A 12,334-nucleotide genomic window follows, 5' to 3' on the forward strand; every position below is an offset into this window, starting at 1 on the left:
TGTGTGCTTTACAGTTTTGCTCATGTCAGTGTTTTCCTCCAGCTCTTGAGCACCAGGAGCCATTTTCCACAATGTGCAGAGTGGTGCCAGGCTCCATGCACCTCCTGCAGAATCACTGAGCATTTGGGAAATGAGATATCACAGAATCCTGGAGTGGTTTGGGTTGGAAGGGACCTCTGGGATGGTTTTATTCCACCCCCTGCCATGGCAGAGATACCTCCCACCATCCCAGGCTGCTCCCAGTCCTGTCCAACCTGGAACACTCCAGGGACTATGAGAGGGTTTCTGCAGCAGAATAAAGAGGGTGATTTCCATACCCCCGGGTTGTGTCGGCTCCGGGAGGAAACCTCCCCCGGGTTTGTTCTGCAAGAGCCCCCAGGGCCGGCTCTGCCCCCGTCTCGCTGCTGCAGCCTGGTGAGACCCGACACGACTCAACGCAGCCCACGGCGTGGGGAGGAAGGGGAAAAAGCCCTTTCCGCATCAGGTGGAGGGGTGGCAGATGGCCGGACCGCAGCAAAACAGGTGGGAGTATTGTGTGGTGACCCTCCGAATTAAGTTCGCTTAATTTGCTGGATCTCTATTAGCAACTGCAGGCTCCGGCTCCGCGGCGAGGGCTCCGCCTGTGCTCCGGCCCCGCAGCCCCATCTGTGCCGGCTCCCGAGCTAAATCAGTCTCGGAGGCAGCTGGGAAGCAGCTGAAGCCTCTTTTCTCTCTCCTGGGCGGCGGCAGCTCCCGGGCTCAGCAGGCAATGCTCTGGAACTGCGTTTTCCCTGCAGGTTTCCCGGCTGGGCACAGTGCTGCTGTCTCTCCCTTTTCCCACAGGAGCAGCTCGGGAGGTGCCCGGGTGTCTCAGCTCTGCTGCGGGGACAGTGACAGTGGCAGTGACAGTGGGTGGCCGTGCTGGGGAGGGGCCGTGGCTGCCGGCCTGGGCAGCCCGGGATGGAGCCGGACCCGCAGTTGTCCCTCCGTCAGCTCCCAGCTGGCAGCTGCTGCTAAACCTTCCTTTCATCGCCTGCCAAAAGCGGCCGGGGTGTTTTGCTCTCCCCCGGCCTTTAATCCTGACTTTCATCATTCTCCAGGCTCTGCCTGCCCTCCCCTCCGTGTCCCCCACAGAGCCGGGGGTCGGGAGCAGTGTCGGGCTCAGGCTCTGCCGAGGGGCTCGGCTCTTCCCCCACCCGGCAGATCCTCACCCCAAATGTTCTCTGGGCTGCGGGCTCGGGCTGCCCGTGGTCGGAGGCGGCTTGGAGAGCAATGGGTTAAGCCCCAGGGATGTGGGAGATGCCCACCGGGTGGGAGCTGCGCTGGGGAGGACGTCTGGGCCAGCTGGAGAGGCGCTTCCCGCACGTAAGAGTCGAGTTGTTTAATTTCAGGTTTTGGGAATGAGACCAACCATCAAAGAGTGTCAGTGAGAGGTGACAAAGCCCCGTCCCTGCCTGAGCCAGCGGCAGCCGGCCAGGGCCCTTCCCGGGGGCTGCCTCCGGGTGGTCTCGGCCCCTGAGTCCCAGCAGTGCCGGGAGCTGCTGCTCCCTTTCCCTCGGCTCCCGGCTGTGCCCGGTTCGGTGTCCCTGATCCGCTCCCTTGTTTCCCGGCCTTGGCCCGTCCCACGTGGGACCTTTGTCCGGCCCCTCTGGCCCCTTGTGACCGTCCCGCTGCTGCGGAAAATCCCGCAGTGTCCCTTTGCTGGGACACCCCGCGCGTCCCCGGGCACCCCACGCTGCTGTGCAGGGGCCACCGAGCGCTCCCAGTCCCCTCTGGATCCGCAGGACACCGGGGGCAGCGAGCGCTGCAAAGCAAACGCCAGCTTGCACATTCCGGGGCGGCCTCTGCTCCGGGAGCCGCCGTTCTCCCGGTGCCACCGGCTCCGTGTCACCCAGCTGACAACAGTGCCACCGGCTTTGTGTCACCGAGCTGACCCCGGTGCCACCGGCTCTGTGTCACCCAGCTGACAACAGTGCCACCGGCTTTGTGTCACCCAGCTGACCACAGTGCCACCGGCTTTGTGTCACTGAGCTGACCCCGGTGCCACCGGCTCTGTGTCACCCAGCTGACCACAGTGCCACCGAGCTGATCCCAGTGCCACCAGCTCTGTGCCACCAAGCTGACCCCAGTGCCACCAGCTCCGTGTCACTGAGCTGACCCCGGTGCCACCAGCTCTGTGTCACCGAGCTGACCCCGGTGCCACCAGCTCGCTGCTGTGCCCAGGGACATCCAAATTCCCAGAGCAGGGAATCCCTAACTAACCCAGGGCCCCAGGGCCACACAGGCGCAGATCCCCGGGCTCTGGCTCCCAGGAAATTTGGCTTTTCCTCCCCGTGGAGCAGGGCAGGAGCCTGGGATTGCCCCAGGATCTGGCTGTCCTGGCGCCATCAGTGCCGTGTCCCACCCACACTGGCACCACAACAAGAGCAAGAAGATATTTCCCCCCCTGTTTTCCTTGGAGTTCCTCCATCCCTGACAGAACTAAAAGCGGGGTTCAGCTGCTGCATTCAGGGTTTGACTTTGGCCAGACCTGGGAGCGCACGGGCCAGTCTGGACCAGCTGGGCTGGGCTCTGGAGCTGGGCACGGTGCCAGCAGCTTTCTCAACCGCCCGGGTCACGGGAGTGCAGCTGGGAGCCCAGTTGGTGGCACGGAGCAGGGGTGGCACTTCCCTGGCACAGACATTCCCCTCCTGCCTGCTCCAGGCTCCTTTGCAGGCTCCTGACTGGGGGTTACCTCTCCCAAAGGTGGGAGGGCAGGGGCACCGGGGGACCCGGGGTGTGTTTATCCCACCCCATTTGCCTGCACTCAGCACATTCCTGCTGCCCTCCGTGGTGCTGGAACATCGCTGAGAGGGAGCTGGGTCTCCCTGGCTGCAGCACTCTGGGGCTCGGCAGCAGGAGCTCTGCAAACAGGGAACACAAGTGAGAGCCTGGGAGTGCTTTAATGGCTTTAAACTGAGGGAGGGGAGATGGAGATTAGAGATTAGGAGGAAATTCTTGGCTGTGAGGGTGGTGAGACCCTGGCAGCTGTGGCTGCTCCATTCCTGGAAGTGCTCAAAGCCGGCTTGGACGGAGCTTGGAGTGGGCTGGGACAGTGGAAGGTGTCCCTGCCAACTCCCCAGGGAAGTGGGACTGGATGAGGTCTGAGGTCCCTTCCAGCCCAAACCATTCCAGGGCTCTGTGATTTTATGGATCACTCACGTCCCACCACCCTGGGTAGCTGCTGGAATATCTTTTCTTTCCCCAGCCCAGCAAGTCCCTGCTCAGCTCCCAGCAGCTCCTGGTGAATTCAGGGCAGCAGAAACCCGTGCTGCTCCTGGCAGAACATTCCCCCTGCCCGCCGCCCCTGGCCCTGCCTGCATCCCTCCAGCCCTTCTCCCTGCAGGAACAGGCGTTTCCCCACCCTGTGCATGCGGGGCACACGTGGCAGCCCTGGTGGGAATCACCCGGCCGGGCAGCGCCGGGCGAAGTCCGGGACCGGGACAGAGAGAGCCGCAGTAAAACAAAAACAAACTTTGTCCACTTAATGGCAGCGTGGGGCCATAAACCTGCACACGAGTGGCGCTGCCGTGAGGGAACACTGCCCTGCACCACAAGGAATCGTCCTTGTGTGCGTGCTGGAGACAGCCAGCAGTCCCGTCCTGCCTCCGCAGGGAAGCTCCCTGTTTCCCAGGAGCTTTGCTTGCCCTGTGCCTGCAGGAGAGCTCCGGGATGAGCAGAGGGAGGGCTGGAAACTCCCCAAACCAGCCCCCAGCCATGCACATGGAATCGGGGAGCTGGGGTGGTTCAGCCTCCAGTCACAGTTACCTCCACTGGTGTTCTGTGGGCTCAGGGGGTGTGTTAAATCATTAATCTGGATTCATTTTGTCTCCTATAAATGCATGGAGTGGAAAGAGTGTTTGGAAAGCAAAGGGGAAGGACCTTGGAGCCCAGAGTTTGATGGTCATTGCAGTAGAGATAATGAAACTGAGGTGTTTATTTGAGAGCAGATGTAAAAATATAAATTAAAATATATAGTATAAAATGTATATAATGCTTATGAAACTCTATTTCAGAGCTGCCCCAGCCCTGGGGTCCAACTGCAGGAGGAGCTGGAGCTGCTGGAGAGAGCCCAGAGGAGCCCCCGGAGCTGCTGCAGGGCTGGAGCCCCTCTGGAGCCGGGCTGGGAGAGCTGGGGAGGCTCCCCTGGAGAGGAGAAGGCTCCAGGGAGAGCTCAGAGCCCCTGGCAGGGCCTGAAGGGGCTCCAGGAGAGCTGGAGAGGGACTGGGGACAAGGGATGAAGGGACAGGACACAGGGAATGGCTCCCACTGCCAGAGGGCAGGGATGGGTGGGAGACTGGGCAGGAATTGTTCCCTGGCAGGGTGGGCAGGCCCTGGAATAGAATTCCCAGAGCAGCTCTGCTGCCCCTGGATCCCTGGCAGTGCCCAAGGCCAGGCTGGACACTGGGGCTGGAGCATTCCTGCCCGGGTTTGGTCCCTGCTCGGACAGGGACAGTGACGGCGACACGGACAGGGACAGGGACAGGGACAGGGACAGGGACAGGGACAGGGACACGGACACGGACACGGACAGGGACACGGACACGGACAGGGACGGGGACACGGACAGGGACACGGACACGGACAGGGACACGGACCCGGACAGGGACGGGGACACGGCGGGGACGCTGCCGCTGTCGCTCCGGTGCCCTCTGGCGGCCGCACAGGGGGCAGCACCCGGGAGCTCAACGTGGACATCGCGGTTCTGTCAAGGCAGGAAAAACGCGGGTTTTTGTAAAAAAATTAAATGTAGTTTTGCAGTAAGGAAAAAGAGAACGGTGAGCCCAGCCCTCGATCACGGGATGGGGAGCCTGGTGGGAGCAGTGGGGTTGGGGTCTGCTTGTGCTGAGCCCCCTGCTCCGCTGTGGGGCTGCAGGCTGGGGGCCACCAACACCCCAGGGAGCCACTTGGGCTGCATAACCGGAGGGGAAAGGGTGAGAAACCATCCCATGGAGGATGGAGGCAGCGGCAGGAGCAGAGGGAGCAGGGTGGGATGACATCTCCACACCAAACCTGTCCAGCACTGCGGAGCGGGGGAGCCCTGGGGGAATGTGGGGTTTGTGCCCCAAGCCCAGAAGCTCTTTAGGAGGAATTAGAGGTGATGAAAGAAGCAGAAAAATGCAGCAGCACGTGTCCCAGGGCACCTGCAGGGAGCTGCTTCCTGCCTGGCCTCATGGAGCAGCAATGTCCCGTGGGGCAGGAGCAGGGCTGGGGGCTCCCTGGATGTCACCGTGTCACCGGGGTGTGGGTGGATGGCTGGAGGGTCATCCAGAGTGTCACCGGGGTGTGGGTGACACTGCTTCCCACCTGCCACGGGGGATGAGGACCTGCCCCTGCTTTCCAAAGCAGCACCTGTCAGGCCAATCCTTCAACATGAACCTGTAACAAGGGTGATTTTCTTGAGAAAATACACACTTTCTTTTTCAATATGCATAATTTTCCAATTAGAATTAGGATTAGTTGGAATGAGATGGTCTTTAAGGTCCTTTCCAGCCCAAACCATTCCGTGATCCAATGACCTTGACCACGAACTAGTGCCATGGACAGGATGGGATGCCAGCAGTGCCACCAGCCTGGGGACTGCACTGCCTGTGGTGCCTTATCAGAGCCGCCAGCCCTGCAGCTCCCTGCTGGTCTGTGTCCTTATCTAAGGGACCCTGTGGGGCATCAGCACTGGGACAGAACATGGGCCACACAAGGCAGGGGCTGAAGCACCCAGGGTTGAATCCTCAGCATGGGGAGGGCACGGGGGGCCTTGCTGCAGGTCCTGGGCTGAGCACCTTTCGTTTGTCTGCTGTGCCTGCAGCCCAGGGGCCAGGCAGGATGGTGGATCCAGGGGGATGGGTGGGATCCAGGAGGGATGGGTGGGATCCAGGAGGGATGGGTGGGATCCAGGAGGGATGGTGGGATCCAGGAGGGATGGTGGATCCAGGAGGGATGGGTGGGATCCAGGAGGGATGGGTGGGATCCAGGAGGGATGGGTGGGATCCAGGAGGGATGGTGGATCCAGGAGGGATGGGTGGGATCCAGGAGGGATGGGTGGGATCCAGGAGGGATGGTGGGATCCAGGAGGGATCCAGGAGGGATGGTGGGATCCAGGTGGGGTCTGGGTGGGATCCAGGAGGGATGGGTGGGATCCAGGAGGGATGGGTGGGACTCAGGAGGGATCCAGGTGGGGTCTGGGTGGGATCCAGGAGGGATGGTGGGATCCAGGAGGGATGGTGGGATCCAGGGGGGGTCTGGGTGGGATCCAGGCAAAGGTTCACTTCCTGGGCAGGAGCTCTCCCAAACACACCCTGAGCCTTTGCACCTCCTCCTCAGGCATTTTGAGGCCGATGCCTCAGGGATGGTGTGTGATGGAGAGCCAGCCCCGGGACGCTCAGCCTGTGAGCAGCGTCCTCTGTGCTGCCCTGAGGTCCAGCCCCTTCATCCCCCCGTGACTTCCATGGACAAGGGTGCTCTCTGTACCCCAATATTCCTGGCTGTTGCTCAGCTCCGGGCTGGGGAAGCACCCCGACTTTGCTCTACACCCCAAGGATGCACAGAGATCCTGCACTGCACCTACCAGGATCTGGGATCCCGCCACACAGGGTCCCCTCTGCAGGCAGGGGACTGGGACAGTGGGGACACCTCCCAAGCTGCCACCCGAGCCGTAGCCGAGCCCAGCGTGCAACAACAGCCCCGGGGCTTGCTTGAGACGTGCGGGTCTGGCGGCCCACGCCGCTCGTTAGCAGAGCTGGGTGCCTGTAATCACGCTAATGAGTAGGTGCCTCGCCGAGCAGCAGCAGCAGAGGCAGCTCCGTGACCTCCTTTCGGTGTGTTTGATCCGCCTGTTGCTGTGTTTCCCTACCCAGGCCAGCTGCTCGGGCCGGGCACGCGTGGTCCGAGGGCTCCCGGGAGCAGCACGTGGGCTGAGCCGGTGCCCTGCTCGGCTCCTGGCAATGCCAGCTTGGCAATGCCAGCCTGGTCCGTGACTGGCGGCACTGGCAGGAACAGCTCTGGCTCACGGCCCAAACCTGGCACGGCGCTGGTGGCAGAGGTGGCATCACCCTGCGCCCAGAACGTGCGAGGTTTCTGCACCGGAGCTGCTGCTCCTGCACATCCTGCTCTGCCCAGAGCCCCACCGAGATCCTGGAGTTTGCCCCAAGCCTGTTTCCATCAAGCACAACGGGGAAAAGGGGTGCTCAGCTGAGTGCTGGGGAGCTGATGGTGGGGTCGCCCCTTGTGCTGCACAGCACTCAAGGGTGTCTCCCACTTCCCCAGGGGTCCTGCAGGGCTGGGCTCCTCCCAGAGCCCAAACAAGCAGGAGAAGCAGGCAGGAGGATCAGGTTGGATGAGGAGAGCTGGGGGCCCTGCCCCATGAGCAAACAGCAGTGCCTGGGTGTTCCCAGGCTGTGCTGCTGGCACGGAGAGCTTGGCTCAGGTCAGTTTTGTGTCAAATGCATCTGCAGGGACAAGAAAAGCACCGGGGCTGGGTTGTGTTTGGGACAGGCCCCTCGTGTGAGGGCTTTGGGTGCCAGAGGGCCTGGGATGGGTTGCACTGATCCCTGCTCCAGGAGGGTTATCCCAGTGCCATGAGGCTCAAGGTTCAGCTGGTGCAGCTCCTGCTCCTCGCTCTCCCACAGCTGCCAGGTGGGAAACTGTGTCTTCCTTAACTCAACCCTGCCTTGGCTGTGCCCCAAAATAAACCTACACTCGTTCCTGCCCTGTGTTGTGCTCTTTAGAACAAAAAGGCCTTTTTCATTTGTGTGGCAGATGAACTCTGCACTCCACGCAGCAGATGGAGCGGCAGGCTGAGGATTACGAGGGTGAGTGGGCAGGCTGAGTATGGTGAGGATGGTGAGGGTGAGTGGGCAGGCTGAGGATGGTGAGGATGGTGAGGGTGAGCAGGCAGGCTGAGTATGGTGAGGATGGTGAGGGTGAGCAGGCAGGCTGAGGATGGTGAGGGTGAGCAGGCAGGATGAGGATGATGAAGGTGGGCACTGCCCCTGTGTAGCCCCACGCTGGGCAGGGTGGATGTGGGGTGACTCAGGGCGCTCCAGCTCCGCAGCAATTCCCGCGGCTCCAGCAGAGCTGCCGGCTCAGCAGCCTGGCCCGGCTCCTTGGCCTCCCTCCACGCCCCGTGGCCATCCCGCTCGGAGCTGGGTGCACAAACAGGACGGGCTGGTTCTCTGCACGGAGAGAACGAGCTGGGCTCGCTGCTGGCAGGGCTTGGAGAGCACAGCTCCATCCCCACCATCGCCTCCCCAGGGGGACCGTGACTGCATGAGGGTCCCCTGGACGGTCTTGGTGTCAATGTCACCCTAGGGCAGGTTGACTCTTGTACCCCAGAGGTTCCCGGTGCCCCAGGGAAAGTGCCAGCCCAGATTTTGGCTGGCTGGCTGTTCAGGATACAGGGCAGTGAGTCAGCCTGCTGCAAGATGGCTGTTGCAGGTGCTGGAGCTCCTGTGCGCATTCCATGTCCAAGAGAGTCCCGGTCATCACCGGCACCCCCGTTTCCCTCTCAGAAACCAGATTCCCCCTGCACCAAGGCCGGTGGCTGTGGGTCAGCAGGAGGCTGAGCTGCTCCAGGACGGGCAGTGGGGGAAGCACAGCTCTCAGCATGGCACACGCGGCCGTGGGCTGCCCCACGCCCGGCTGCAGCCGCGGTTTAACGTGTTCCCTTTCCTGCCGCCCACAGGGCTGCGACACGGGCACAGCCAGCCTGAAACGAAGCAGCACGGGGGGAAGAACATGGCAGGGAGAAGAACACGGCATCGCTGCTTTTCCCAGGCACAGCGGGCCCTGCTCCAGTCCCGGTGCATTCCCGGCCGTGCCAGCTCAGGCGCGTGGGAGGTGGCAGTGGGCACGAAGGGAGCTGCCCCTGGAAGCAGAGGCAGTTTGAGCTGGCAGGGAGGAGCAGAGTTCTGCTCAGACTGTTACCAGAGGGTTCCACCTGGGCATGTCCCAGCCCTCTCAGCGCTGCTGCTCTTGGCCCTTTGGCTGTTTCATGGAGGCACCTCCTAATTTTTCATCCCTAATTTCCCCCAGTAATGACCCTGGGAAGAGCTGCTGTGGGTGCTGGAGCTGGCAGAGGGGTTCAGGCAGGAGGGCTTGGTGCCCAGCAGGAGCTGGCGGGTGCTGGGATGGGGAGGCTCCCCTTGGTCCCACAGCACTGTGGTCCCAGTGTGCCTGAGCTCTCCTGAGCTTCTTAGGAGGGGAAACATAATTTTCTCCCCTTCTCCATCTTGCCAGATTAGGAAGGCAAAGCCTCTCTCCTCCAGGGCAGTTTCCAAGGGAGGTGTTTGATCACTGCAGCCAAGGAGGCTCCTGTGTGCCCATCCCTGGAGGTGTTCAGGGCCAGCTTGGAGCACTGTGGTCTCATGGAAGGTGTCCTTGCCCATGGCAGGGGGTGGAATGGAACGAGGTTTTAGGTCTTTCCAACCCAGCCCACCCATGGATTCCATGATTCCATCCCCCAGCCCCTCCTGGCACCACCATTCCGCAGCTTTGGGAGCCAGGGAAGGGGTGGCTGGAGCACAGCTCACAGGAATCAGCCCAGCTCACAGAAATAGCAGCGACAGAAGGAGTGTTTGGTGTACCCGACCTTCTGCTTTGTACAGCTCCAGTGCTGCTTTTCCAAACTAAAAATACCTCTTACCTTGGCTGCTCCAAGGAAGAACACTTGCTCGGCAGGTTGTTTGGGATTCAGGGGAAGAAAGTTCAGGCAGAGCTCAATTAGTCTGCCTTAATTTACAAGCCAAGTTCTGTGTCTGCATGATTTGCTTCGCTTGTCTGTGCACATTTTAAAGCACAGAGCAATGCTGTGGGAGGGCGTTTTTCACTGCACGTACTTAGGGTAGAAATACTGCTGTTATTCACATGTTTACAGCCCTGCTCATAATGAAACTGCTGCGTTTTCTGCCATATTAAAAAATAAAAAAAACAACCAGTGATGTGCTGAAATGAGCAGAATATGTGGGAGGATAAAGACACGCGTTGCAGAGCGTGGATCTCCTCGTGAGCTCTGCCTTCTCCTGCTCGTTCCTGCTGTCCAGCTGGGCAGTGCTGGTTAATTCTGGGAGCTCTTCTCAGAAGGGATCCATGTCTGCATACAAGCTGAGAAGTTGCTACATTTCTCTGTGATATATGTGATTTTTTTCATTCTCAGAAGTGGTGGCCATGCTTGACTTTATTTGGAAGCAATCCCTGTATTTCCTGAGGCCTAGAATCACAGAACCATTAAAGTTGGAAGAAACATCCAAGATCAAGTCCAACCTAAGGGAAGATTCACGTCAAAAAAACCTCCAAGCAACACCCTCCTTGTCCATATATTGCCTATGGTGACAGCAAAATAACTGAAAACCCCACGAACCAAATTTATAAAGTCAGAAATTAGGAAAAGCGTGGTTTTGGAATGGAGCAAGGACCCAGCTGAATACTTTTCCCCCTGCTGTGAACTTGCTGTATTTCCTATTCCTGCTTATTAAGCAGGCAGCTGACAGCTGCTGGCAAAGCTTGGGAATAGCAGAGGAGCGCAGCGTGTCCGAAGGCTCTCCGGGCCTCTTTTGGGCAGCAGCAGCTCGGGAGCAGCTCCTTAGGTGGGGTATCCACGGAGTGCTGCGTGTCCCAGCCAGAAATAGCACTGGAACCTGCTCCTGTGGTGGAAACGCTGCTCTGCTCCAGGGGAACGGAGAGCACACACATCTGTCGTGCAGGAGGAGGGAAGGAGCCAGCCCAGCTCTTGGTGGCGGCTCCTGGAAGATCTCTGTGTGTTTTTTAATCATTCCCTCACTGTCTGGTGGTGCCTGATGAGTGCAGATCTTGCCTTCCCTCGGCTGGTTGCAGTGTGATCCGTGTCCTGATCCAGCGTGGGCTGGGATTCCTGCAAGGCTGTGACTGTCCTCTGAGGAAAATGCACCAATTTCAATGTGCCAATTAACGTGTTGCTTTTCAAATTAGGCCTAAACACGGTGACTTCTGTCCTGTCCTGGTCCTTCACATGATCAACGACTCTTGTGTGGGTACAGCACTGGGATCTTCCCTTGGTGTAAAGGCTTCCTTTTAGTTTAAATATTTTAAACACCCTCTTTTAATGTTAGGAATGGTAATGCTGTCATGAGGCCAGAAGTGCCTGAAAACTGTGAATTGTACTCATGGACAACGTTGTGTTTTGGACTTTTGACCCATGTGGCTGATTGTGGGGCTGTTTTAATGCAAACAGCAACGTGCAAGCACCGAGTGTGAGAGTGCAGAGCTGAGCTGGAGCTTCCTGCAGGCTGCAATTCCTGCTACACAGACTGCACAGCTCTGGTAATCGTGTTCACGTGGTGAGCGATTTCCCTGTTTGTATTAAATACTTTGAATCTGTTTTCATCAGAGAATGGAATGGTTTGGGTTGGAAAGAACCTGACAGATCATCTGGTTCTGATGTTCATCATCACCCCCTGCCATGACAACTTCCACTGTCCCAGGCGGCTCCAGCCTGGCCTTGGACATTCCAGGGATCCAGGGGCAGTCACAGCTTCTCCGGGCACCCCGTGTCAGGGCCTGCCCACCCTCCCAGCCAGGAATTCCTGCCCAGTCTCCCATCCATGCCTGCCCTCTGGCAGTGGGAAGCCATTCCCCTGGTCCTATGTTCAGCATGTGTTTAATTCAAAGTGTCACCCCAAACCTGTTATGCCATAAATCTGGAAAATTATGGAATACTGAGCGAACACCAGCAGCACAGGGGAGGTGGACGTGCACAGCCCTTTCAAAAGCAACAAAAGGCAGATGTTCTGGCTTCCCTCGGAGTTGCAAATCCCAACCCTCGGAGACAGGCAGCGCATTTCCGTGAGCAAATCCCCTCCCATAAAGCTGCCGGTGCCATCTGGCAAAGGCACGTCAGGGCTGCGAGCGGGAATCGTTCGTGTTTTGTCCATGAAACGCGTGTGCGGTGCCACGCGGGCCCGGAGCGTGTGACGGGCACCAGGCTTTTCCTGGAAACGTCACTGCCACCACCACGCCGAGCTTTAATTAGGGGTTGCTTGGTGCCATTTGATTCATCCCTAAAAGGCTTTGAGAGGAGAACGTGTGCTGTTCTTAGGGTGTAATTTATGGTGATTATTCATACCCCAAGAAGGGGGGAGCTGCTCCAATCCCCCTCAGAGTCACGGCAGGAGGGGTTTCATCAAAAACCTCCCAAAATCTGAGCACAGGGAGCGGTGGTACTGCAGGGAAATATAAAGAAGAACAATCCATGAAACTAAAAATTTTTCCTTTATTTGAAGAAACTAAACTATGGAGTTTTCCAAACCAGCTGGTGTTGAGGCCTGAATTTATGAGCAATACGCAT

The sequence above is a fragment of the Prinia subflava genome, chromosome 10, assembly GCF_021018805.1.
Source record: "Prinia subflava isolate CZ2003 ecotype Zambia chromosome 10, Cam_Psub_1.2, whole genome shotgun sequence".
Lineage (NCBI taxonomy): Eukaryota > Metazoa > Chordata > Aves > Passeriformes > Cisticolidae > Prinia > Prinia subflava.